The sequence below is a fragment of the Panthera tigris genome, chromosome E1 (genome assembly GCF_018350195.1).
Source record: "Panthera tigris isolate Pti1 chromosome E1, P.tigris_Pti1_mat1.1, whole genome shotgun sequence".
Classification (NCBI taxonomy): Eukaryota; Metazoa; Chordata; class Mammalia; order Carnivora; family Felidae; genus Panthera; species Panthera tigris.
In genome coordinates, this window is record NC_056673.1 from 18,939,670 (window position 1) to 18,966,339 (window position 26,670).

Below are 26,670 nucleotides of genomic sequence, written 5' to 3' on the forward strand. Positions count from 1 at the left end.
TTTGAGAGACAGAGCGTTAGTGGGGGAGGAGCAGAGAGAGAGAGACACACACAGAATCCGAAGCAGGCTCCAGGCTCTGAGCCGTCAGCACAGAGCCCGACGCGGGGCTCGAACTCACGAACCGAACCATGAGATCATGACCTGAGCTGAAGTCGGACGCTTAACCGACTGAGCCACCCAGGTGCCCCTGACCTGTCTTCAAATGCAAGACACGCTTCTTTAGAAGAGCATGCTGTGTAATTGCATTTAAATATTTACACTGGCACCCTTAAAATGTGGTACCGTCTTTAGGGGCTTTGTTAACAGAGGCTTAGAAAAACAAGGCAAGATGATAATAGTTCTCACTCCCTAGCGTTCTCTTGCTCTGATGAATGAAAGTTTCAATGTATGCAGCAAGGAGTAGTCCCCAAGGTGAGCAAGCTTGGGTGTCGATTTTCGTAAATTATTTGGCTTTAGACAGTTGGAGCAGGAGGCCACTTTTCTCAACTCCATTACTGCTTTACTCACCAACCAGCTGAGTCCCCAAGCCAAGAAACTGCTGGCTAGAGATTGCCTCTATTTGCTACAGTCTTCCCGGTGGACACTGTTAGCAGCTAGGAATGAAGGTTTTTTTTTTTTTTTTTAATTTGTATTAAAAAATTGTTTCTTCAATGTTTATTTATTTTAGAGAGGGGGGGGCACGGAGCACGAGTGGGGGTGGGGCAGAGAGAGAGGGAGACACAGAGTCTGAAGCAGGCTCCAGGCTCTGAGCTGTCAGAGTCAGATGTGGGGCTCAAATTCCCAAATCCTGAGATCATGACCTGAGCCGAAGTCAGACACTTAACCAACTGAGGCAAAAAGTATCCCTGAGGTTATCCTTATCCTTACCAACTGCCTCAAGTAGTGGCTAAAGGATAAGGCTAAAGAAATTAAAAAAAAGGATGAAGCCACTAATTCGACACCCCTCTCCTGAAAATTTAACAGCCCAGCCTCCTCAGCTGACAGCAGTTTAACCAGCAAGAGGATATTACTTTACAAAGTTGTTTGTGTTAGACCAGTGGGAATAGAAGCATCAGGTGATGCCTCTGTAGTTCTTTCTGAATGAGGATATTAGTATTTTTCTTTTTGTTTCTTTCATGGCTCTGGTGAATCCTCAACATGTAATCCCAAGAGGTAAAGCCAGATAGGGCTGAAAGAAATACTTCTAGGGGTGCTTGGGTGGCTCAGTTAGTTAAGCATCTGACTCTTGATCTCAGCTCAGGTCTTGATCTCAGGATGGTGAGTTCAAGCCCTGTGCTGGTTTCTACTTAAGAAAACAAAAGAAAAGTTGGCTAACATTAACAACTCAGGCAACAACAGATGTTGGCAAGGATGCGGAGAAAGATCTCTTTTGCACTGCTGGTGGGAATGCAAGCTGTTGCAGCCACTCTGGAAAACAGTATGGAGGTTCCTCAAAAAACTAAAAATAGAACTACCCTACGACCCAGCAATTGCACTATTAGGCATTCATCCAAGGGATACAGGTGTGCTGTTTCGAAGGGACACATGCCCCCCCCATGTTTATAGCAGCACTATCAACAATAGCCAAAGTATGGAAAGAGCCCAAATGTCCATCGATGGATGAATGGATAAAGAAGATGTGGTGTATATATATACAATGGAGTATTACTCAGCAATCAAAAAGAATGAAATCTTGCCATTTCCAACAATGTGGATGGAACTGGAGGGTATTATGCTAAATGAAATTAGTCAGAGAAAGACAATAGTCATATGACTTCACTCATATGAGGACTTTAAGAGACAAAACAGATGAACATAAGGGAAGGGAAATAAAAATAATATAAAAACAGGGAGGGGGACAAAACAGAAGAGATTCATAAATATGGAGAACAAACTGAGGGTTACGGGAGGGGTTGTGGGAGGGGGGATGGGCTAAATGGGTAAGGGGCACTAAGGAATCTACTCCTGAAATCATTGTTGCACCATATGCTAACTAATTTGGGTGTAAATTTAAAAAAATAAAAAATAAAACAAGTTTAAAAAAAAAAGGAGGAAAAAAAAAAAGATAGCCTCTCCGTGATCTCAATCAGAGTATCAGGAATCTTCCTAGTCCAGTGGGATCTCTTCTGGGTGTTCAGTTGGCCCTTTCTCCGCTTTGTGGTTTGAGTTTCAGCAGAGTTCAAAATGGCTAATGGTAAAGAAGAGGAGAACCCTAGAAGAGCCAACGCAAAGGTGGATGCCTGTTGTGGAAGGTTGGCTAGCAGTTTCCAGGCCATGATGTTCACCGGCATCTGAAACTCCCTGACGACCAGCCTTGGGTGTGCAGAAACAGCTTCTGTCAAGCCAAGCAGGAGTGGCTCAGCACAGAGACTCTTGAAGGGGCTGGAAACACATATCAAAACACTTCAGCTGAAAAAATTTGCTGTGCACAGAGAGTCAGGATTCTCATCAAGGCCATAACTGCCCATGGTGGTGTAATTTGACACAGGTCTCTAACCGGGAAGAACAACAGGAAAACTGTCCAAAATATGCTTTGATTTCTTGTTACCTCATGATCAAGATGGTTATTTTACTTACGTGTCTGGTACCCAGCTGGCATGGCTGGAACAGCTTGGGGCTGGGCAGTAGCACCATCTCCTTTGGGGGCCTAGCTTGGGCTTCCTCACCACATGGCTGTCTCAGGGGAGTTAAGTTGCTTACAGGGTGGCTGACTTTCCCTAGAGGGTGCCTTGCAAGAGAGCCAGGTGGAAATGCAAAGCTTCTTATACCTGTCCTTGAAAGTTTCAGAATTTCACTTCTGCCAAATTCTATTGTTCAAGAAGTCAGGAAGGCCAGCCCAGATTTAAGGGGAGGGGGAATTCGACAATACCTCTTGAAGGGGGAGGGCATGCCATCTTTGAAAAACCCAATCTGCCATACCTCAGAACTCTAAAATTTTCTAAGAACTTTTTTCTTTTCTTTTCTTTTCTTTTCTTTTCTTTTCTTTTCTTTTCTTTTCTCTTTCCTCTTATTCTCTTCTCTTCCTCTTCCCTTCCCTTCCTTTCTCTTCTCTTTAAAAAAAAATTTTTTTTAATGTTTATTTATTTCTGAGACAGAGAAAGACAGAGCATGAGTAGGGGAGGGGCAGAGAGAGAGGGAGACACAGAATCCAAAACAGGCTCCAGGCTCTGGGCTGTCAGCACAGAGCCAGACACGGGGCTTGAACTCACAAACCATGAGATCATGACCTGAGCTGAAGTTAGTCGCTCAACCGACTGAGCCACCCAGGTGCCCTTCCTTTCTCTTCTCTTAAGTGGAGCCCCAACTCAGGGCTTGAACTCACAACAATAAGATCAAGAACTGAGTTGTGATCAAGAGTCAGATGCTTGACTGACTGAGCCACGTGTAACAACTTTTTAGTATTGGTAATTCTAGTGTGCTGTATTTTTGTAGGAAAAAAACCTAAATTTTGCTCTTGGTAAGTTTATTTGGCAAGTTGGAAATTTATTACTTTGCAAAGAACAAAATGTCTATATTTGAGTTTTAGCCATATTTAAGTGTTACAGTGATTTCGAAGAAACTAGTGACTCCAAAGTAGTAGACTTTGATTAAGTTGACTTTTATTTGAAAGAGAGAGAGAGGGAGGGTGCAAGTGATCAAAGGACAGAGAGATTGGGAGAGAGAGAGAGAGAGAGAGAGAGAATCCCATGAGGGCAGAGAAGTGGGAGGGAGAGAGAGAAGCGGGGCTTGTGCTCGCCTGATGTAGGACTAGAACTCACGACTGTGCTATCATAACCTCAGCTGAAGTCAGATACTTAATCAACTGAACCACCTAGGTGCCCTGACTGAGTTGACTTTTAAAACAAAACAAACACCTTTTGGATTTTCAGTGTGACATAGACATTATAGTAATAAATGCTTTTCTACAGATTATTTTTATTCAAGAGGATAAATTCAATGAATGTAATAGTCAAAATTTTATAAAGAGATGAGAACAGGATAAGTACAGATAAAATAATACCCAGAAAATCCCCTTCTTCTTTTCCTTCCTGTTCCTCTTTCTCCTCCTCCTCCCCTCCTCCTCATCCTCCTTGTCCTCCTCCACCTTCTTCTTGCTCTTTTTCTTCCTCTTCTTCTTCCTCTTCTCCTTCTCCAGAAAATCCTAATCTAAGACTAATTAGACACAACTGCAAGGTCTTAATGATAAGACCCAATGAATTCAACCTCCATTGTTGAACTTGGAGGAATCAGCCCAAGAGAAACCTAAGTCATTACAGCCAATCTCCTTCACATCATCTTTTGGGATCCAGTCAGCAGAATGGGACTTGCATCTAGAAATAAACCCAGTCACCAGCACAGAAAAAGTCCATGAGTAGGGGTGAACCAGTGGGGAAGAGGGGAAGATCTGCATAAGAGCACAGATAAAGAAGGTTTAGTCTGGAGGATAGTCATCAATTAGCAGAATCTCCAAGGAAGCAGGCAATGCAAGACAGTAGGACTCCTGGGTGGGACGTAATAGGGGAGGCATCAAGGAGTCTCCAGATAGCACAGACACCATGAAGGCCCAAGATTCAGGGGCAATGCTCAGATTCCCAAGAGAGACTAGACTTGCAAAAGCAAAGGACGTGTAGTTACTTGAAACAAAACGAGATTAATGCCAGTTACATACCAGTCATGTTCTCTTCTGTCTAAGGTTATGACCAGTCTTGGGAGCAGAGGTGGAGCTTAAGTGGAAATCAGCTGATCAGATGTGAGGGTCCCAGGAGGCCTGTCCAGGACAGGAACTAAGCATATTTGGCCACAAACAACACAGTGACTCCCAGGTGAGTGTGTCCCAGAATCACCTAACTGGGTTGTTTAAAAGTCATATTGTGGGTGCTACCCCTAGTGACCCGGGGTCAGCATAGTGGGGTGTGTGCCTCAGGATTCTGCATCTTTACGACCCTCCCAAGTGACTCCTTCAGCCCACATTTTGAGAACGACAGGAAGCACAACCCTTTCCACTTAGTTGCAGGCTCAGAGATGACGAGGGCAACCGCTTGAAGGTTTTAGCTCACAGATGGAACTTCTAGAATTTGAGAGGACTTCAGAGGCCCTTCGACATAATGGGGCTTCGTGAATAATTCGTCAGAAATGACCTTATCTCTGGGCCCCTGGGTGGCTCAGTCAGTTGTGCCTCCGACTCTGGCTCAAGTCATGATCTCGAAGTTTGTGAATTCAAGCCCCATGTCGGGCTCTGTGCTGACAGCTCAGAGCTGGGAGCCTGCTTCAGATTCTGTGTCTCCTTCTCTGTCTGCCCCTCCCCTGCTCACACTGTCTCTCTCTCTCTATCTCTCTCTCTGAAAAATAAATAGCCATTTAAAAAAAAAAAATGACCTTATCTCACAAATTTTGCGTTTCCACTTCTGCAGCAGGGCTATAACTGCCACATCAGAGGTTTGAAATGTAACTGGGAACATTTTGCATCATTTAAAAATGTGAAGCATTTGAGAAGTTTCCCAGCCTGATTTCAAAAGCCACACATTGAAAATAAAAATGCTTTTTTCCCCCTTAAACTAACTCTTGTTGATGGTAGAAAGTTAAAAATTTAGATAAGCAAAAATAATATTTTTAAACATCCGTAGTCCCACTACCCAGAGATAACCACAATTAACCTCCTAGTGTATATATTTCCAGCCTTTGCCTAGACAAATATACTCGTATATGGGCTTGTTTTTCTCCCCTTTGTTTTTTTTTTTTAATTTTTTAAATGTTTATTTAGTTTTGAGAGAGAGAGAGAGAGAGAGAGAGAGAGAGAGAGCATGCACATGAGCGAGTGGGGGAGGGGCAGACAGATGGAGACACAGAATCAGAAGCAGGCTCCAGGTTCTGAGCTGTCAGCACAGAGCCCGACGCAGGGCTTGAACTCACAAACCGTGAGATCAGGACCTGAGCCGAAGTCGGATTCTCAGGATGCTCAGGCTGCTCAACCAACTGAGCCACCCAGGTGCCCCTCCCATAAATGGGATGATACTGTACACGCCTCAGTAGTGGTGGTTGTTTTTAAAGACTTTGTTTTAGGACCAGGCTCTGATGTCATTCTCTGTGCCTCCTAGACCCTCTGTTATTCCATTTCTACTTCCCTCAGCATTTCGGCTTTGTTCTTTTTTTTTTTTTTTAAGCTTATTTATTGGGGTGCCTAGTGGCTCAGTTGGTTAAATATCTGACTCTTGATTTTGACTCAGGTCATGATCTCAGGGTTTGTGGGATTGAGTCCGGTGTTGGGCTCTGCGCTGACAACATGGGGCCTGCTTAGGATCCTCTCCCCTCTCTCTCTCTCTCTCTCCCCCCGGCTCTGTTCCTCTCCTGCTCATGTTTATGCTCTCTCCCTCTCTCAAAATAAATAAATAAACTTAAAATGTAAGCTTCTTCTTAAAAAAAAAAAAAGAATTGCCAGAAGGAAGTATAAGTGAAGAGGGAAACTCCACAGCCAGAGGAGCAAAAATGCAGACACGCAGGCTTAGCATCCAGTGGGAAATAGACATAAGAGGGAGTTCACTTATTTGTGCTTTCAGTGCATATTTATTGACCACCTCTTGTGGCCCCAAAACTTATTCTATGTACTGGCAATACAGCAGCAAATCTCTGCTGTCATGAAGTTTTCATTGTACTGGACAGAGATAGGAAATAAACACGTGAGAAAGAGACACACGGAGATTCTAGATGGTGACACATTTAATGAAAAAATAAAACACAGTGAGGTGATAGAAAGTGGCTTCAGCAGGGAGCAGGCCACTTTAGACAGGTCACAAGAGGCTTAACGATAGAAGTAGGATTTGAGTCGATATAAGGAGGAGTCTAGGCAGCTGGATTAGCTTCCACAAAGGCTCTGGGGCAGAAGGGAGCTCAGGGTATTTGAGAAAGAGAAGGAAAGCCCATTGTGGATGGAGTGAAACCAGCAAGGAGAGCTCAAGCAGGTGATATGGGAGAGCTCAGCAGGGGCCTGACCACACGGGGCTTATAGAGCAGGGTGAGGGCTTCAGTTCCTGCTAAGGATGACAGGAAGACAGGAAGACATTGGAATATTAAGGGGAGGTTTCCATTTTTATTTTTACTTTTATTTTTTTTTATTTGAGAGAGAGAGAGGGCATGAGTGGGGGAGAGGGAAGGAGGGAGGGAGAGAGAGATAGAGAGAGAGAGGGAGGGAGAGAGAGAGAGAATCTTAAGCAGGCTCCATGCTCAGTGTAGATCCCGCAACCCTGGAATCATGAACTGAGCCGAATTCAAGAGTCAGATGCTTAACTGCCTGAGCCACCCAGGCACCCTGGGAGGTTTCCATTTTTAAAAGTTCCTACTGGTTATTATTGTGAACATGGAGTGTAGGAGGGCATGAACGGCAGCAGGGAGGCTGATAAGAGATCACAGCAGTAAGTAGAGAAGTAATATTTTGGGATATGTGTGACAGTAGGAGCTGAAAAAAATAAAGAACAAGTTGGACAAGCATTTAGATGTGTAGACTGTGGACAAAGCGAGGTCACGTGACACAGAGGCTAGTGAACCAGCTTAAAACAACCTGGGCAGCCCACGAGGCTTGAGGTACCCGAGGGATCCTGTTGCCCTCAGTGCCCAGAGGCCCACGTGCTGTAGTGGGGGAACCCCTGCACCATTTTCTGTCTCCATTCATGTCACCTGAGCATCAAAACAATGGGCCTATGCCCTGATGTTTCAGACTTCTTAGGGGCAACAGCTCTTTCAGTATCTTCTAGAAGTCCCTCTCTCCCCAGCGCTCAGATCAACACTGCACTAAGGGGGTGGCTCAGTCAGTTAAGCATCTGACTCTTGATTTCTGCTCAGGTCATGATTTCACGGTTCGCCCCACATCAGCTCTGCACTGCCTGAGGAGCCTGCTTGGGATCCTCTCTCTCCCTTGCTCTCTACTCCTCCCCTCCCCTGCTCACTCTCTCTCTCAAAATAAATAAACTGAAAAAAATAAATAAATAAACTCTCCGCTTCCAATACCCTGTCCTCTGGTAGGGGAAATGTTTGTGCAACAACTTTTATACTAATGGAGTCCCAGGGACAGACTCCTCTAGGTCCCCTACTCGAGCCTCCTCGCACTCCATGGCCAAACTTGTCTAACTAGCCCAGTGCTGGACACAGGTTCCAGCCAAGACGGCTTCAGCAGTGTTATTTTAAACCTCCCTAATTAATCTTCTCTAACATGTTAAAATATTAAGATCCTATTAGCAAAATTGATTTTGATAATCTAAACTTGAAATAAATACTTGGCTAGCAATACCTCTAATCTGAGTTTGCTGGATTTTTGAACGTTTTCCTCCAATTTAAAAAAAACAAAAAAACAAAAACAGGGAAACAAACCAAAGAGTTAGAAATAAGGCATGCTATGATAATTTCTAGACTAAATTTGAGTGCTAAACCGAGTGTCCAAATACCAAATGTCAGTCGTCAGAAATATTCTCTTTTCCCACCGAAATTCAGTCTTCCCAATGTCTGAGCCAGTACTAATAGAAGATAGTAGAACTGTGCATCAACAGTGTCAGATTATTCAGGATTAGATTATGAGCAATTAGTGTACCTGCTTGTCCAGTCAAGGGTCCATGGGTCCCTAGAATCAAAGGCTTATCCCTGGAGAAAACCTGAGCGTTAGTTTGAAGAAGAGCAGAGACTGAGGCTGCTCCCCCTCAGCTTTTTCTCTTTCTCAGCCCCACCTCTATGTGCGGGTGGTTCATGTGGGGTGTGTGTGTGTGTGTGTGTATGGGTGTGTGTGGTGTGTGTGTATGTGGTATGTGGGGTGTGTGTGTGGTGTGGGTGTGTGTGGTATGTATCTTCAAAGAGGAATCTGATGGCCCAGCTCAGATTTTCAAGCCACATTTTCAAGCCACAAGTCATAGGTCACTGACCAGGCCAGGAATTAGTTGCCTTTGGGCCTGAGGTCTATCTCTGACCGTGTGGGTTATGGCCAGGGAACTCAGGGTCATACGGTATACCACGTGATCATTCAGGAGCGGCTAGATCTGGGAGCGGGAGTCCCCCAGAGGAGGATAGATGGGCAGATGCTAAAATACCCTTTAGTATATCCTCCCCATCTGGGACTCAGGGGCCCACTCACGACTGCTAGGTTAATGTGTTGCTACCCAAGTCTCCTTGGTAGCAATAAGACCCAGGACCCAGTCCCTTGGGGGCATCTAGCTGATCCTGAGTTGCCATTGTCCCACCACCAACTGAGCCAGCCAGGCACCCCTGAATAGAGTTTGTCAAAAAAATAAACTAAATATAAAATCAAAATAATTACTTTTCATGCTTTCAAAATAATTTTACTTCTAAAATACTTAACACTACCTATCACAATTAAAAGGCAACACGAGTATATTTTTTTAAAGACTTTATTTTTAAGTAATCTCTATACCCAACATGGGGCTTGAACTTACAACCCTGAGATCCAGAGTCACATGCTCCACCCACTGAGCCAGCCAGGCACCCTGGCAATGTAAATCTAGTAAATGAATATCAAACGTTAAATGGAAATTACTTAAGTAAAGCCAAAATGTTTGTTTTTTGAAAATTCAACGTAATTTTGTTAACTATTTTTATTTTTAAAAAAATCTGTGCATTTCTAGAATAACACCACGTAGTGCCTTTGAAAAGAATATTCCGTATACAGGTGTAGTTGAAGAGTTGAATTGTTTAGTATTGCAAAATCCTTCCCAGTCAGCATGCACAACTGTTTTGAGTGCTGTGCTATTTTGTTAATTTGTGGGTACCTCCAGGACCACAAATTAAAACGCAAAGAAGATGTAAGAAAATGGAATTCAGGGGCACCTGGGTGGCTCAGCTGGTTAAGCGTCTGACTTCGGCTCAGGTCATGATCTCATGGTTCGTGAGTTTGAGCCCCACGTCGGGCTCTGTACTGACAGCTCAGAGCCTGGAGCCTGCTTCAGGTTCGGTGTCTCCCTCTCTCACTGTTCCTCCCCTGCCTGTGCTCTGTCTCTCAAAAATAAATAAACATTTAAAAAGTTAAAAAAAAAAAAAGGAAAATGGAGTTCAGCCCTCCTGAGAAATGATAGCTCAATAGGCAGAAATCTTTTAGACTCATGCTGAGCCGTAGGAGGGAGGATTTGACAAATTAACCAGCTTGGTATCTCTCTTACCTAAATATTCTCCCTGCCCACCAGGATGCATCGTCTTTAATGCCAGCCCCTGCCCAGCTCACACGCTGCAAGGCATTGTTCTCAGCCACCTTTTGTATTGAGAACAAAGGACAAACGCACAGGGGCTTAACCAGCATTGGTGGATGTTGAGAATTACAGATTGCTCTCTGCCATGCTGAGCACCAGATCCTGGGTGATCCAGGCACTGGTTATATTCTTCAGGTGACTCATATTATCAGGGAAGTCTGGGGGGGAAGATAAGGAAGGGCAACAATATCGTAGATATTGTTAGAATTGTTAGAATTCCTACAACACAGTAGCTCAAACGACTGAAATTTGCAAAACTTATGGATGATTTTGCCAAAGAAATCATGCTTCAGGCTATTGTAAGATCACTTAATTGTTGTATGGACAGAACTGATTTCACGTATATTTTCAAGTTGCAGTGTTAGCTTTAAATTTTAAAAATATGCTTATTTAGTAACATATTGGTATTATCAAGCATGATGACATTTACTTATTAATGTTCTAGAGTATGGCAAAACAAAATATTCTTGTTTATGCATTGGGGTGGGGGAAACATAAAGATCTTACAGAGACCCACGTAGACCAGCTATGCTGCTCATCCCAGGGTGACACATTTCTTTTCTTTTAAAAAATTTTTTTAAAACATTTTTAAAATTTATTTTTTAAAGGTTTTATTTCAATTCCAGTTATTTATTTACTGAGAGAGAGAGAGAGAGAGAGAGAGAGAGAGAGAGAATGTGGGAGGGGCAGAGAGAGAGGGTGAGAGAGAGAAATCCCAAGCAGGGTCCACGCTCTCAGCGCAGAGCCCGATGCAGGGGTCAAACTCACGAACCATGAGATCAAATCAAGAACCTGAGCTGAAATCAAGAGTCGGACGTTCAACCAACTGAGCCACCCAGGCGCCCTGACATTTCTCTTCTGATGGTCTTTTTGCTAGAGGTAGTTGGATTTTTTGTTATCTGATATACACACACATACACAGACACACATGCACACACTCCCTCTCTCCCTTCCTCCCTCCCTCTACCCTCAGTTTTCCAAATTATGCAATAACAGGAAGCAGAAATGACCAGAACTCACAATTCCAACTTTTGCTTAGCAAATTTACGGAAGGAAGTAAGAAAACAGGTGGGACCAGTCAAGGAACCAAGGCACACGAAGGTTAAGTGACTGTATTGGAAAGGACCGTCAAGGGAAATACGAAGAAAGCTTTTCTAGATTAACCCCCAAACCACTGTGATGCCTGTGGCAGCGTGGAATTCTGGAACTCTTCTTGTGACTTAGTCCATACGTGTAACCACATGTGCCACTCCATTGCGGACTCTGCCTGATGTGTGGTACTTGGCTTACCAACGGAAACCTCATCTTATCTAGATCTCTCTAGCAACGCCACTTCATTTGCATTTACTGGGAGCAGTCGATTTTTCCCCCTGGATTTTGGTGACTAAACAGATGGAACTTTTCAAAGCTCAGAACAGCCACTGGGCACAGGGCTGACCCAAGGTCAGTGTTCTGGTTGCTGTGCATCCTCTCTGAAAGGTGTCTGCTATTTCTTCCACTCCTTAGATTATTTTGCTTATTAGAGTCTGGCATTCCCAGGGGGATCTGAGGGCGAGTGAGAACAAAAGCAAACAAGATGGCCTGAAAAACATTCCCTGTGCTTTTGACCTTCGGGGGACCTGCTAGGAAATGGAAAGCCTTTTGCTCTGCTTCCTGAGACAACTGTAGCAAAAGGAATTTTCAGCTGGGTATTATTTTTGGGAAGCGTTCAGATTTCTCTGAGCTGATTTTTTTCCCCCCTAACAGAACAGGAGTAAAGAAATCCAAAGATTATCTTAACAAAAATAGAGGCAATGCTACTCTGTCTGTCTCCCTGTGTGCTGAAGCAATTAGGTTAGGATAGTGTATTTATGTGAGTAGGCCCTTTCTCCAGACATGTTCAGAACTCAAAATGTTATGAAGATCTTTAATGCTATGATTTAAACCTAAAGACCTTTTTTGTAAGTTAGGAAAGAAAAAGAAGTAAGAAATGATTAGTACTTTTGTATAAGATAACGACTCCGAATGCTAACATCGAATTCCACCCCACCTTGTGCCTCCAGTTCCTGAAAGAAGGGAATAAAACACAGTAATGAGCATCAATGCCACATTTCAGAAATGTTGAGGGGCGCCTGGGTGGCTCTGTCGGTTAAGGGGCCAACTTCAGCTCAGGTCATGATCTCACGGTTTGTGGGTTCAAGCCTCGCATCAGGCTCTGTGCCAACAGTGTGGAGCCTGCTTGGGATTCTCTCTGTCTCTCTGTCTCTCTCCCCCCACCTCTCTCTTTTTTATAAATAAATAAATAAATAAATAAATAAATGTTGAAGAATTTCTACTGGACTATAGCAAGTAGTCCATCTTGAAGGAAGAGGTCCAGGATACCCTGACGTGCCTTCTCCCCAGGAAGCAGAGTTCTAGAAGAATTATAGGAGATCCTGGATCCCACTAATATGTTCTTTTTTTTAAATGTTTATTTATTTTGAGAGGGAGGGAGAGAGAGAGCGTGAGCAAGAAGGGGCAGAGAGAGAGGGGAGAGAGAGAGTCCCAAGCAGGCTCTGCACTGCCAGTGCAGAACCCAACATAGGACTCAATCCCATGGACTGTGAGATCGTGACCTGAGCCAAAACCAAGAGTCAGACGCTTAACCAACTGAGCCACCCAGGCGCCTCCCGCCCCACCCACACCCTCCACTCACTTAGGAAGAACATAAATGAAAGGTGAAAATAGACCTGGGTAATCACTACATTTGAAATCTCTTTTACCTTTAAAAAACAGTTGTACAGGAGGCCCATAGTTACAAGTGAGTCCCCTATGGGGAAGGGGAACCCTTTCTGAGAATAGGTACAGCAATAAAGGAGGCTATACCAGGGACTTGGGGCCCCCCAGGCTAGTCTCACGGGCCTCAGAGAAAGCTGGCCCAGGTGCATCATCAAACACTTGGGGTCACAGTGTCTGCTCATGAGCTGATAACCCTGAGCTCTTCCTTTTTCCCTGAGGTTGAGGGTCAAAGAGGCCTTGAAATTAAGATAGGAGAAGAGCATCTTAGCATCTGGTAGACAGGAGGAGATGGTGACAGGATCCCAAGAGAGTCATCATTTACCTTGTTTCAGGGCCTAATAAGATGCTTATCTCTCAATTTTCAAAGGTGGAAAGGCAGAAAAAACCAACAACACAGGAACCATTAAAATATTCTGTGACATGAAGAGAAGGGAACATAGCTCCCGAGGAAAACCTCTCTGCGGAATAAGAGTTGGGGAGGAAAAGAGGCCCCTGGGTGTCTCAGTTGGTTAAGCGTCCAATTTCGGCTCAGGTCATGATCTCACAGTTCATGAGTTCGAGCCCCATGTCGGGCTCTGTGACAGCTCAGAGCCTGGAACCTGCTTCACATTCTGTGTCTCCCTCTCTCTCTGCCCCTCCCCTGCTCACACTATGTCTCTCTCTCTCTCAAAAATAAATAAACATTGAAAACAAAATAAATAAACAAAACAAACAACAACACACACACAAAACCCTATTATATTAAGAATTAGAAGACTGCTTTTTTTGTTTTAACTATCCCAAACTAGTATCTTCAAAACTGCTTAGAGTATTCCCACTAATATTAGGTCAAAACTATCACCATTACTACTTGACATTGGTCCTCAAATTCCAGTTATTGCAAAGCAAGAAAAAGAAGTAAAGCGGGACTATTAGAAAGGTGTTGAATTTATTATTTGCACATCACATGATCATTTACATAAAAAACAAGTAAAGAGGTCAGTTATCAGTATATAAAAATCAATAGCTTTGAAGGGCACTGGGGTGGCTCCGTCGGTTAAGCGTCCCAATCTTAATTTCACCTCAGGTCATGATCTCATGGTTTGTGGGATTGAGCCCCATATCAGGCTCCAGAGCCTGCTTGGGATTCTCTTTCTCCCTCTGTCTCTGCCCCTCCCCTCTTCTCAAGCACACGCATAGTCTCTCTCAAAATAAATACACTTAAAAAAATTAACAGCTTCAAAATGTTAGTTTAAAAAACCCAGATTACATAAAATGGGTGTTATATAAATGTATTATACTAATAATAGCAACAAAAACATAAACAGAAAATGTCAAACCTTTAATGAAAGAGTCCCTCCCTTGGGGGGAGGACTGGATATTGTCAAGAGGCTGTTCGCCTTGAATACATTTATAAATTTAATATAATTCCAATCAGAGTGACAAGGGGATTTTTATTTCGGAACTTGACAAGATATCTGGAAAAATAACCAAATAAAACACATTGACAGTCACCAAGAGCTGGGCTTGCGTGGCAGATCTTAAAATGTGTCCTAAAGCCTCAGTGACCCAGGCAGACTTGCCCGGGCAGCTCTGAAAGGTCAGACAGATTCTTGTGTGTGACACTCAACACACAAGTGCACACTAAGAAATCAACATGAGAGGGTGAAGGTGCTCACTTTTTAAATGAGCAGTTCACAGAAGAAAGATTGCAACTGGCCAATAAACAAATAGTTTTTGATGCAAAATAAAGCAGGATGTCATTGTTACCTACCTAACTGGAAAACAGGAAAGACTGTTGGTGAGGATGACTGTTGGGGAGATGAACCTTCCTGGACACTGCCGGGGAAGTGACCATGCCTGCCTGGCATCCCTGCCTCGTCTTCCTTTTTTTTAAATGTATTTGATTTATTTTGAGAAAGAGAGAAAGAGAGAGAGCCCTTGAGTGAGTGGGGGAGGGACAGAGAAGGGGAGAGAGAGAGAGAGAGAGAGAGAGAGAGAGAGAGAGAGAGAGAGAGAGAGAGAATCCCAAGCAGGCTCTGCCTTGTCAGCACAGGACCCAACTCAGGGTTCCATCTCATGACCCGTGAGACCATGACCTGAGTCGAAATAAAGAGTCTGATGCTTGGCTAACGGAGCCACCCAGGCACACCCCCCCCCCTCTTCTTTTGATAATGGTACTCTGATACTTCCATAAGGAACCACCAACTTTCTCTCATAGTCCACGTGCTTTAGGTGGGGCTGATCCCACTCACCCCACCTCCACCCCAGGGATAAGCAAAAGACTCAGGTCAGTAAAGGACATAACTTTTGCTTTAAACATCAAGAAAGAAAGCTTCCTTTCCACTGTGGTTGCTAAGGTGGTGGATTGTAGTTCAAGTTTACCTGGAGACAGTACCGCTCAGAGACAGAGCAAGACGATGTCCAGGCAGCATGGTTTGAGCCCCTGGATCCAGTCATTCCTGAAACAAGATGTGCCTTCCTCATCCCCAAGGTCCTAGCCATGTGGGCCAATGCCTTCCTTTTGCTGTTGTTACTCAGTTAGGTTCCACTTAGCTTTTTGTCACTTGTAAGACTCTAATACACCTATCGATCCTGCAATTCCCTTTCTAGGAAATGGGCTAGGGAAATAATCAGATGTGTGCTCAAAGTTTAATGTCTAACGGTATTTTATCACAGAGTTATTTATAAAAGCAAAAAATTAGAAACAACAGGACATTGATCAAATAAATTATAGTATATCTATAAGATAAAAGACACAACAATTAAAAATAATGATTTAGGAAGTTAGTTAAGGAAGTATTTTTAGGATATGTGCAGTCAGTAATTCTTTTCTTTGTGCTTATATGTTCATCTCCATTTTTTCTTAATGAGCAAATATTTCTATAATTAGGAGGGTAAAAACAAAAGTATGTATTTTTTAATTTTATTTTTAATTTTTTAAAATTTACATCCAAATTAGTTAGCATATAGTGCAATAATGATTTCAGGAGTAGATTCCTTAGTGCCCCTTACCCATTTAGCCCATCCCCCCTCCCACAACCCCTCCAGTAACCCTCAGTTTGTTCTCCATATTTATGAGTCTCTTCTGTTTTGTCCCCCTCCCTGTTTTTATATTATTTTTGTTTCCCTTCCCTTAGGTTCATCTGTTTTTTCTCCTAAAGTCCTCATGTGAGTGAAGTCATAGGATTTTTGTCTTTCTCTGACTAATTTCACTTAGCATAATACCCTCCAGTTCCATCCACGTAGTTGCAAATGGCAAGATTTCATTCTTTCTGATTGCCGAGTAATACTCGAGTAATGTCGAGTAATATATAATTGTATATATATACCACATCTTCTTTATCCATTCATCCATTGATGGACATTTGGGCTCTTTCCATACTTTGTCTGTTGTTGATAGTGCTGCTATAAACATGGGAGTGCATGTGTCCCTTCGAAACAGCACACCTGTATCCCTTGGGTAAATACCTAGTAGTGCAATTGCTGGGTTGTAGGGCAGTTCTATTTTTAGTTTTTTGAGGCACCTCCATACTGTTTTCCATAGTGGCTGCACCAGCTTGCTTTCCCAAAAGTATGTATGTTTTTAAAAATCCATGATTAGAGAAAATTATACATACCATTGATTTATCCATCTTTTTTTTTTTTTCCCCATCATCATATCTTTTACTTCTACTCAATCTCCCCTGGTGATTTTATGTTAATTCTTAAAATTTATTTATTTTTTTAAATGTTTATTTTTGAGAGAGAGAGAGAGAGAGAGAGAGAGAGGAAGAGGCAGAGATAAGGAGACAGAGGATCTGAAGCAGGCTCCCCACTGTCAGCCCAGAGCTGAATGCGGGGTTCGAACTCACAAACCGTGAGATCATGACCTGAGCTGAAGTGAGACGCTTAACCAAATGAGCCACCCAGGCGCCCCTCCCTGGTGATTTTTTAACCCACCTTACTGGGTAATATCGTTCCGAAGAATGGGGACTGTTATTTCTATGTTCAATGCAGTTGCTAGCCCATTGTGGACATTTAACAAAATAACATGTAATTGTACCTGGCAAGTACTCCCTTCAGGAATTTTGTTGTGATATTAGGGTCAAAGTGGTGAAGCAAAACCCATCCAAGACATCCAAGAAAGCTCAGGCCTTCCACCTCCCTTACCTCTCTTACCGAACTTCCCCTTCCCAGCGAAGTGTTTATCTCGACCCAACACACCTGATTTTGTTTGTGTATATTCAGCCCCAGAGATTGGGTGGATGTGGACTGATAATGAGGGCAAGGTGTCCTCTACTCTTATCATTTTATTTATTTTTATCTCTATGAAAATCGGATGCTATACAATCCTGTTTTTTTATCAGCAGCAACCTCAGTTGTGTCCGGAGGTTGTCGTCACGAGCATCCATGCCCAGTAAAGCCTGGGGGTCTCTCTTAGCAAAAGAACACTCTGAACTAGTTTCCTACAACCGTGCTATCCTCTGTGGTAGCCACAAGCCACATATGGTACTTAAATTAAGTAGGGGGCGCCTGGTTAGTGTGGTCAGTTAAGCAGTGGGCTTGATTTCAGCTCAGGTCATGATCCCAGGATCGAACCCTGCTTCAGGTTCTGTACTGGGCATGAAGCCTGCTTAAGATTCTCTCTCTCTCTTTCTCTCTGCCCCTCTCCCCTGCTTGCACTCTCTCTTTCTCTTTTAAACAAATAAATGAATAAATAAATTTAAATTAAGTAAAATAAAATGAAATAAAAATTCAATCCCTCAGTCACACTAGCCACACTACCAGGGCTCCATAGCCACACCTAGCTGGGGATTCCATATAAGATGACTTAGACACAAAACATTTTAAGCATCCCAGAAAAATCCTGTGACAGTGTTGGTCTAGAAAATCCCTATGCTCTCCCACCTAATGGAATTTAAAACAAAGGAAACTAGTTCTTAGGATACCATGTTAGCCATGAGCAGAGATTGTAAATATCCCTCTTCCGGGCAGGACAAGAGGGAAATTCCTTTGTGTTAAACTTTCTGTACTCAACTGACTTTGGAGGCATAGGGATCTTTATCAGAATTTGTTTTAGAAGGAAGACAAGAATTAAAAAAAAATCTTCTAAGTCAGAGAGGATTTTTTTTTTTGCTAGGATTCTTTGCTCTTTTCCATTTTAATCCAGTCTATTTGGGGATCCCAAAAGTTGATTTGATGGATTAGCTTTCTGGAACAACAAGGGTCACACTATTTTCTCAGGCCCTCTGCCTACTGGTTACTTCTCCAGAGTGTCAACAATCTCTTTTCTTGTTTATTGGATATTGTTTTTAACCACTGACAAAGATCAACAATTTAATAGGACTGCTGATGAAAGTTATAAACTGTTACAATCTCTATGGAGAGCAATTTGGTCTTTCTATCAAAGTTACAAATGCACATGGCCTTTGACCCAGGAATTCCCCTTCATGAATTTATCCCACAGACCTACTCATGCAGCAAAAATGACATCTGTGCCAGGTTATTCACTGCTGCACTATTTAGAAACTTTGGAACAACCTACATGCCCATGAATAGGGATCTGCTTAAATACGCTATGTCATTCATATAACAGAATACTGTGAACATACATACCATACAAAAGGGTGGAAAAGCTCTTTATGTGCTAGCTGGGAACCATTTCAAAGATCTATTGTTAGGTGAAGAATAACACGCCATTATTTGTGTTTTTGAAAAGGTATAGAGTAGAGGAAGGATGTACAGAATATTTACGTGTGTGGAGAAGAGTGCCAAAAGCACTTTGCCAAACCTGATAACTTTGACTGACTTCATGGTCTAGCAAGGCCCTGGGGACTGAAGAATTACAGGATTTTAATGGGACATCCCCTCACAAATATGAGGTTCTGAAGGTCTACCCCTCTCTGAGAGAGGAGGGAAATGGGGAGCTGTAGGGGGTGAGGGGTGAGAAGGAAACTTTAAGGACATGTACTGAGGTACCATTTCAGTGTTGTATCATGTGGATCAATTGTCGATTAGAAAATATATTTAAAGGGGCGCGTGGGTGGCTCAGTTGGTTAAGCATCCAACTCTTGATTTTGACTCAGGTCATGATCTCATGATTGGTGAGATCGAGCCCTGAGTCAGGCTCTGTGCTGACAGTGTAGAGCCTGCTTGAGAATCTCTGTCTCTCTTTCTCTCTGCCCCTCCCCTGCATGCGCGTGCTCTCTCTCTCTCTTGCAAAAATAAGTGAACTTAAAAAATTAGGAAATATAATTTAAAATAGAAAAACATTGAGTTTTCCAAAAGACTCCCTCACCTTAAACCTTTCTTTCACAGTTTTTGTTAACTGATAAATTGGGAGTTAGAGGAATGGCTTTCATGTCTGGTAACATGACAGACTGGGTAACCCTACTGAGTCTCCCTCTGAGAACAGCTAATTATGACAGATGAAATATGAGACGTGTCTTCTTGAATGTATCTGTGATCTGGGAAGAAGTAAACAATCCCTGGACAAGGACCAGAGAAGAGTGCCAAAGGCACTTTGCCAGACCTGATAACTTTGACTGACTTCATGGCCTAGCAAGGCCCTGGGGCCTGCAGAATGTCAAGATTTTAATGGGACATCCCCTCACAAATATGAGGTTCTGAAGGCCCACCCCTCAGGGAAGAGATAAATTTAAAATACCACTCCCCCCCCACACACACACAACAAATAAAATACAACAAAACAAAATAAAATAAAATACCACCCTCACCTCCAGCAGTCTACAAAGAAAGTAGTCTTTTTCTTTTTTAATGTTTATTTATTTATTTGAGAGAGAGAGAGAGATACAATGCAGGTGAGGAGCAGAGAGAGAGGGGGAGACAGAGTATCCAAAATGGGCTCTGCACTGACAGCAGCGAGCCCAACCTGGGGCTCCAACTCATGAACCATGACATCATAACCTGAGCTGAAGTTGGATGCTCAACGGACTGAGCCACCCAGGTGCCCTGAAAGTAGCCTATCTTAAATCTTGGCACAGAGAATGGGGGGAACTCCTTCTCTACCTCCATCCACAAGAAGTCTTAAACCCAAGCTGGTTCCACACAGGCTGCAGCCTGAACTTCAGAACCTCAAGGTGAGGATGTACAGTGGTCCCTGGAAGATAATGTTCTCTAGTGCCTGACAGAATCAAGCACAGACCCTTTCTGGAAGAACCCACTTTTATCTTTGGACTCAAAGAATTTCTACAGAAAAGGGAGATAAGGGGCACCTGGGTGGCTCAGTTGGTTAAGCGTCTGACTTCGGCTCAGATCATGAGCTCGCAGTTTGTGAGTCTGAGCCCTGAGTTGGGCTCTGTGTTGATGGCTCAGAACCTGGAGCCTGCTTCAGATTCTGTGTCTCCCTCTCTGTCTGCCCCTCCCCTGCTGGCACTCTGTCTCTCTCTCTCAAATATAAATAAACATTAAAAAAAATTTTTTTTAAGAAAAGAAAAGGGAGATGAAAATTGAGAAGATTAGTAAACACTCAAGGAAACAAGGCATCACAAACAGGAGCTCACAGAACCCAAATGTAGAATCCGACTTGCAAAATCACCAGATATTGAAATGATCAGAGCTGGAACATTCGAGAAATAAAAGAGAGACTTCAAACTCTGAGTAAAGAGCGAAGGGTTTTAAAAAAGAACCAGGGTTGGGGTGCCTGGGTGGCTCAGTTGGTTGAGCGTCGGACTTCGGCTCAGGTCATGATCTCGCGGTTGTGAGTTCAAGCCCCCATCAGGCTCTGTGCTGACAGTTCAGAGCCTAGAGCCTGCTTCAGATTCTGTGTCTCCCTCTCTTTCTCTCTGCTCCTCCCCAGCTCGCGTTCACACACACACACTCTCTCTCTAAAAACAAAAACAAAACAAAACAAAACAACAACAACAAAAAACACGTAAAAAAGCATCAGGGAAGCCTGGGTGGCTCAGTTGGTTAAGCCTCCAACTTCGGCTCCGGTCATGTCACGGCTGGTGGGTTCGAGTTCCTGGTTGGGCTCTCTATTGTCGGCGCGGAGCCAGTTCAGCTCTTTGATCCTTTGTCTCCCTCTCTCTGCCCTTCCCCCCTTGTGTGCTCTGTCTGTCTGTCTGTCTCTCTCTCTCTCTCTCTCTCTCTCTCTCTCTCTCTCTCTCTAAGCATTAAAAAAAATTTTTTTTCAGAAAGAACCAAAGAGAGCTCATAAAAGTAAAATATATTTACGTATGCGCGAATTCCAATGGAAGTTTGTTCTCACACAGCCAATGAAGCATGTGCTTGCCCACCAGAGCTCTGTGTGGGGCAAACACTGTAAGTTGCCCACCCAACAGAACCCAGCTTTACCTGGGCATCAGGGGATCTTAGCTTCCTTCCGGGGAGCCACGCCTCCTCTCCAGCCCCAGGGCCTGAATCCTGATTGGTCAAACTCTAAACCAATCCCGGTTGTCTGTTCTTTTTGCCGGTGGTTGATAGGCAAAGGGTTGTGAAGCCATTCTAGGCGTTAAGATACGAGGGGGAGTCGGCTGGGGGCTTTGGGAAAAGAAAGTAGCCTTTTCTGCCTCTGTAAAGAGATAAATGGAGAAACACAGCGCTCTTCTAACTCTAGCCATTGCTGTCTGCAGTGTGAAGCACGGAGCTACAGCAGCCATCTTAGGACCGTGTGGGGAGCTGGCCTAGAAGGACAAACCAGTACTCTGAAGGTAAGGTGGCAAGAACCTGAGCCCTTAGTGACTCAATTTTGCTGGTCAATTAACTAACTGGAATCATCTGACCTCCAGAATTCTTGCTATACGAGATGATTCCTTTCACAGTTGTGTACGCCGTTTTGAGTTGGGCTTTCAGTGATTTGCATCAGGAGGCTTCTCGAGGGACAGCCCACACTCTCGCACTGCGACACACACCTGGCGCAGCAGATCAAACCCAAACAAGAGGAGCAGGGACTAAATTCACAACCAGTTGGCCGCTCCCCTGGATCTTCTAGAAAAACTGTGGTTGGCCTCTCCCCAACTTCCAGAGGACAAGGGTCCAGGGGCAATGGGATGTGGTCTGGCACTTAGGAACTGAAGAAGAGTATCTGCTTTACACCGAGAGTTCAGCTTTTGACGTCATTCGTGTAGTTACTCATTACAAGTGTGTAGACACTAGGTAGGATGTAAGGACAAACAGCGCTGTAGAACAAACAGGGTGCATCTTCTGGGGCCCCTCCCTTCCACGCTCACCAATCCCCTTGTTGGTGCCAACCCCACCCCTCTCCACAGGTACCGGTCCCTCTTGCAGACTCTTTGACAGGAGGTAGAATTCTGTACCATCTGAGAGTTTGTGTGTGGGCCGGATCAGGCCCAGCGTGGACCTTGCACACTAAAAAATCAGAGTGAGCTCTTAAACAGCACCCTTCTGCTTTGGGGTGGACTCTATTCCCTAGCCTATTCCACACCCACTCGGAACCTAAAGAAGGGCTGGAGTCAGACTGTCCTACAGAAATCCATTGATTCATTCAAAGAGGAGCTCACCATGCCCTATTTAAACCTCTGTGGTTTTTTAGAAGTTTTTATTTAAATACCAGTTAGTAAACCTACAGTGTAATATTAGTTTCAGACGTACAATATAGTGATTCAACACTTCTATACATTACTCAGTGCTCGTCACAACAAGTGCACTCCTTAATCCCGCCACCTATTTCACCCATCCCCCCATCCACTTCCCTTCTGGTAACCATCAGTTTATATTTAAGAGTTTGTTTCTCTACAGTTAGGAGTTTGTTTCTTGGTTTGCCTCTCTCTCTGTCCCTCTTTCTCTTTTTTTACCCCTTATTCATTTTAAACCTCTATGATGTTGCACATTCTATTTACTCTCCTTGCTCACCTGCCGAGCTCATACTCACTCTTCAAGGCCAGCTGAAATATCATCTCCTCCATGAAGCCACCATAATTCCCAGTCTCTCTTCACACCATTATCCCTCCTTGACAAAAGAGATCACCTCTTTCTCCACACTCCCAGCATGCTTTGGACACATCTTTGTTCACTTGGTATTGAAAATCATTTGCTTGTGTGTGTGCATTTCTCTCTCACACATTGCTACTCTAATATGAGTATACATATGACTGAGAAAACCGTAATTTCAAAAAGATTAAAATAAGCCCTTTATGAGGACATATAACAAACTCCTACAATCAACAATAAAAATAACAAATACCCAATTAAAAATGTGCAAAGGACCTAAATCAACATTTCTCCAAAGGAGATATAAAAATGGCCAATTGCACATGAAAAGATGCTCAATTATCATTAGTCATCAGCAAAACCACAATGAAATGCCACTTCATACTCACTTGGATGGAAAAAAACTGATAATAACAAGTGTTGGTGAAGATGTGGAGGAACTGGAACCCTCACAAACAGCTGGTGGGAATGTAAAACAGGGTAGCCACTTGGAAAACAGTCTGGCATTCCTCCAAAAGTTAAACATAGAATTACCACATGAATCAGCAATTCCACTCCTAGATACATACCTACTAGAAAGGCAAACATGTCTACACAAAAACCTGTACATGAATCTTCATAGCATCATTACTCATAAGAGCCAAAAAGTAGAAACAGCCCAAATGTCCATCAACTAATGAATGGATCAACAAAATGTAGTATATCCATATGATGGAATATTTGGCAATAAAAAGGAATGAAGTATTGATTCATGCCACAGCATGGATGAACCTTGAAAACATTATGCTTGGGACTCTTGGGTGGCTCAGTCAGCTGAGAATCCAACTCTTGATCTCAGCTCAGGTCATGATCTCATGGTTTATGGGTTTCAGCCCTGCATCAGGTTCTGTGTTGGCAGTGCAGAGCCTGCTTGGGATTCTGTCTCTCCCTCTCTCTGCCCCTCCCCCTCTCATGCTCTCTCTCTCTCGAAATAAATAAATAAAAACTTAAAAAAATAAAATAAACCCACCACATTATGCTTAATTGAAAGTAGCCGATCACATGAAACCACTTATTGTAGGATTCCTTTTCTTTTCTTTCTTTTTTCTTTTCTTTTCTTTTCTTTTTCTTTCTTTCTTTCTTTTTTTTTGGGGGGGGGGGTATAGGATTCCAAATATCCAGAATAGTAAATCCATAGAGACAGGAAGTACATTAGTAGTTGCCTAGGACTGAAGAGGTGGGGGTGGGAACAGGATGGGGAGTGCTAACAGGCATAGTGTTTCTTTTTTGGGTGATGAAATTGTCCTAAAATTGATTGTAATGATGTTTGCACAACTCTTAAATATTGTAAAAACCATTGAACTGTACACTTTAAATGGGCATATGGGCGTATGTGCATGGTAAGTGAATTATATAATATCAATAAGGCTGTTTTATATATCACATAAATACATTAAAAACAAAGCAAAAAAACCTCCAAACAGAGCCAGCCTCCAGCCTTCTTCCTGTTTCCACAGCAGAGGTTTCTCTCCTGTTTGCCTTTAATCCATTTTATCTTCCTGTTGACTAGAATCCACCCAGCCAGCAAACTCATGTTTGCTCTGCGGTAACATCCCGAGGATGCACCAGGTCCAGGGCCTGACACTTCTCAGCAGTGCTTGCCAACTGGGTCAGTGTTAGGGAAGGCAAACAGCCCAGGCTGGCCCCGTGGCTATTTCAGAACATGACAACATGAGGGCGTGAGAAGCAGTCAGAGAGAGCCCCTCCACAGGCTTCCCCTGGATAGGACACAGGAGGCCTTTACTTCTGGTTGAGACTGCTTACTGACCCAGGAGGTAAAGCTGGATACCGAGGCCTGGGACTGGAAATAAGAAAGCAGTTCCAGAGGACAGGAACCGACTCTGGGGAGTCATGACAGTGGAAGGGAAGGGAACAGAGGCTGAGCAAGCACTGTGCCATGAAGACTCCTAGCTGCCTTACACACTGATCGCGTTCAATCTTCCCAATGATGCTGTGAGGTGTGAGGGAGGGATTCTCATTACTCCTGTTTGACAAATGATGGGACTTAAGTTCAAAGAGGTGAAGTAACTTGGCTAAAGTTGCATAGCTAGAAGTGCTTGAGCTGGATTCTACTCTTTAAAAAAAGAAAAAAAAAAGATTCATAATAGCCTAACTATCCCACAGTAGTGGACTGGTTAAATTCATTATGCTTCATTTATACAGTGGGACAGTATGCAGATACTAAAAGAATTATGCATGCATTAAATACTGATATGGGATGATCACTGATGACTTTAAAAAATTTTTTTTTAAGTTTATTTATTTATTTTGGGAGAGACTGAGAGAACGTGGCAAGTGGAATAGTCTTTCCTGACCCCTCAGCTTATGGAGATTGTATGGTTTTCCTTTTTAAAAAAATTTTTTTTAATGTTTATTTATTTTTATTTAAAAAAATTTTTAATGTTTATTTTTGAGAGAGAGAGAGAGAGCGCGTGCGCGCACGCATGAGCGGGGGAGGGGCAGAGAGAGAGGGAGACACACAATCCAAAGCAGGCTCCAGGGTCTAAGCTGTCAGCACAGAGTCTGACATGGGGCTCGAACTCACTAACCGTGAGATCATGACCTGAGCTGAAGTCTGACCCTTAACTGACTGAGCCACCCAGGCGCCCCAATATATTTTTTTGAGGGTGGGGACAGAGAGAGAGAGAGAGAGAGGGAGACACGGAATCTGAAGCAGGATCCAGGCTCCAAGGTGTCAGCACAGAGCCTGATGCAAGGCTGAAACCCATGACCTGTGAGATCATGAGCTGAGCTGAAGTTGGAGGCTTAACTGACTGAGCCACCCAGGCGACCCAGTATGGTTTCCCTTTCTTGCTCCAGGTTGGTTCCTTTCTCCATAGGAAAGCAGATTATGTCGGCAATAGTCCAGTGCCTGCCTGTCTGGCACTCAAAGATAGTAGGTGCTTAATATGAGTTAGCCTTCCTTCCTCCTCCTCCCCACTTAAATGATCTCTCAACAAAGGTAGGGAGAAATGAGGCTTCCCTTCCTCCCGGCACATATGTAGACTTCGTTTCTCCTTGAGATTGCTCAATTTCCCTTCCTGTGTTTGCAATTTCTCCAAGTATGTGACTTGCATTTGGCAACTCTTACCCTATGGCAATGGGGACAGTGAAGTTATGCCTCACCTACCACGTTATCCTGCCACAAAGTCAAACTGCACTCATTGGCCAGACCCACCTGCCCCCTGTCTCTGCTGAGAGCTCTTCTCACCCTAGCCAGCTCTGGGACCTGTCCTGTCTTCTCTGGGCCCCAGTCCCATTAAATGGAGGACATTTCTCTCTTTTTTTTTCCCCCTCACCACCTAGCATTTGAACCCCTTTCTTATGTCTGGAGGACCCTTGACTTTATTGTCTTATTAGGAGGAGGCACCCACCTCTCACTAGAGAAATGGAAAATGCTACACTAGAGTTACGTTCCTTATTCTCCTCTTTGCAACTAAGGCCAGGGCATGTAGTCTAGGCTTACCAGACAGAGGGGCCTGCACCAGACTTTGGTGGGTAGCTGGTGGTAGGGGGGCAAGCAAGGGACCCCAGAGCATGTCCACTGCTGGTGGTGAAGAACATGGCAGGTCTGGATTCCCAGCACAGCCTGGGCAGCAGAACTAGTTAAGACACACACGGGAAGGTTCCTCCGTTTGGGGCTGTGTCCCTGGCAGCTCTGATCCCAGTCCTTGAGTCTCCTGGGAGCGCTCATCCCCTTTTTGAGACCTCTTCTCTTAATTTAGTCATTCAGTTTCTGTGGCTTATAGCAAGGAACTCGGACGGTTTTACAGTGATAGAGTCTCTGACCTGTCCTTCTGAGCCTGAC

At 43.7% G+C, this 26,670-nt stretch overlaps 1 protein-coding gene across 1 annotated transcript in view; it reads left to right on the plus strand.

Annotated features, from left to right (window-relative positions):
• Positions 1–21,520: 21,520 nt before the first annotated feature.
• The window catches only part of NF1 (neurofibromin 1), a 319,551-nt gene continuing 314,401 nt past the window's right edge, over positions 21,521–26,670 (plus strand). The window contains exon 1 of the mRNA XM_042966177.1: positions 21,521–21,583. The gene's annotated coding sequence lies outside the window, so the exon portion shown is untranslated. The remainder of the gene's footprint in view (positions 21,584–26,670) is intronic.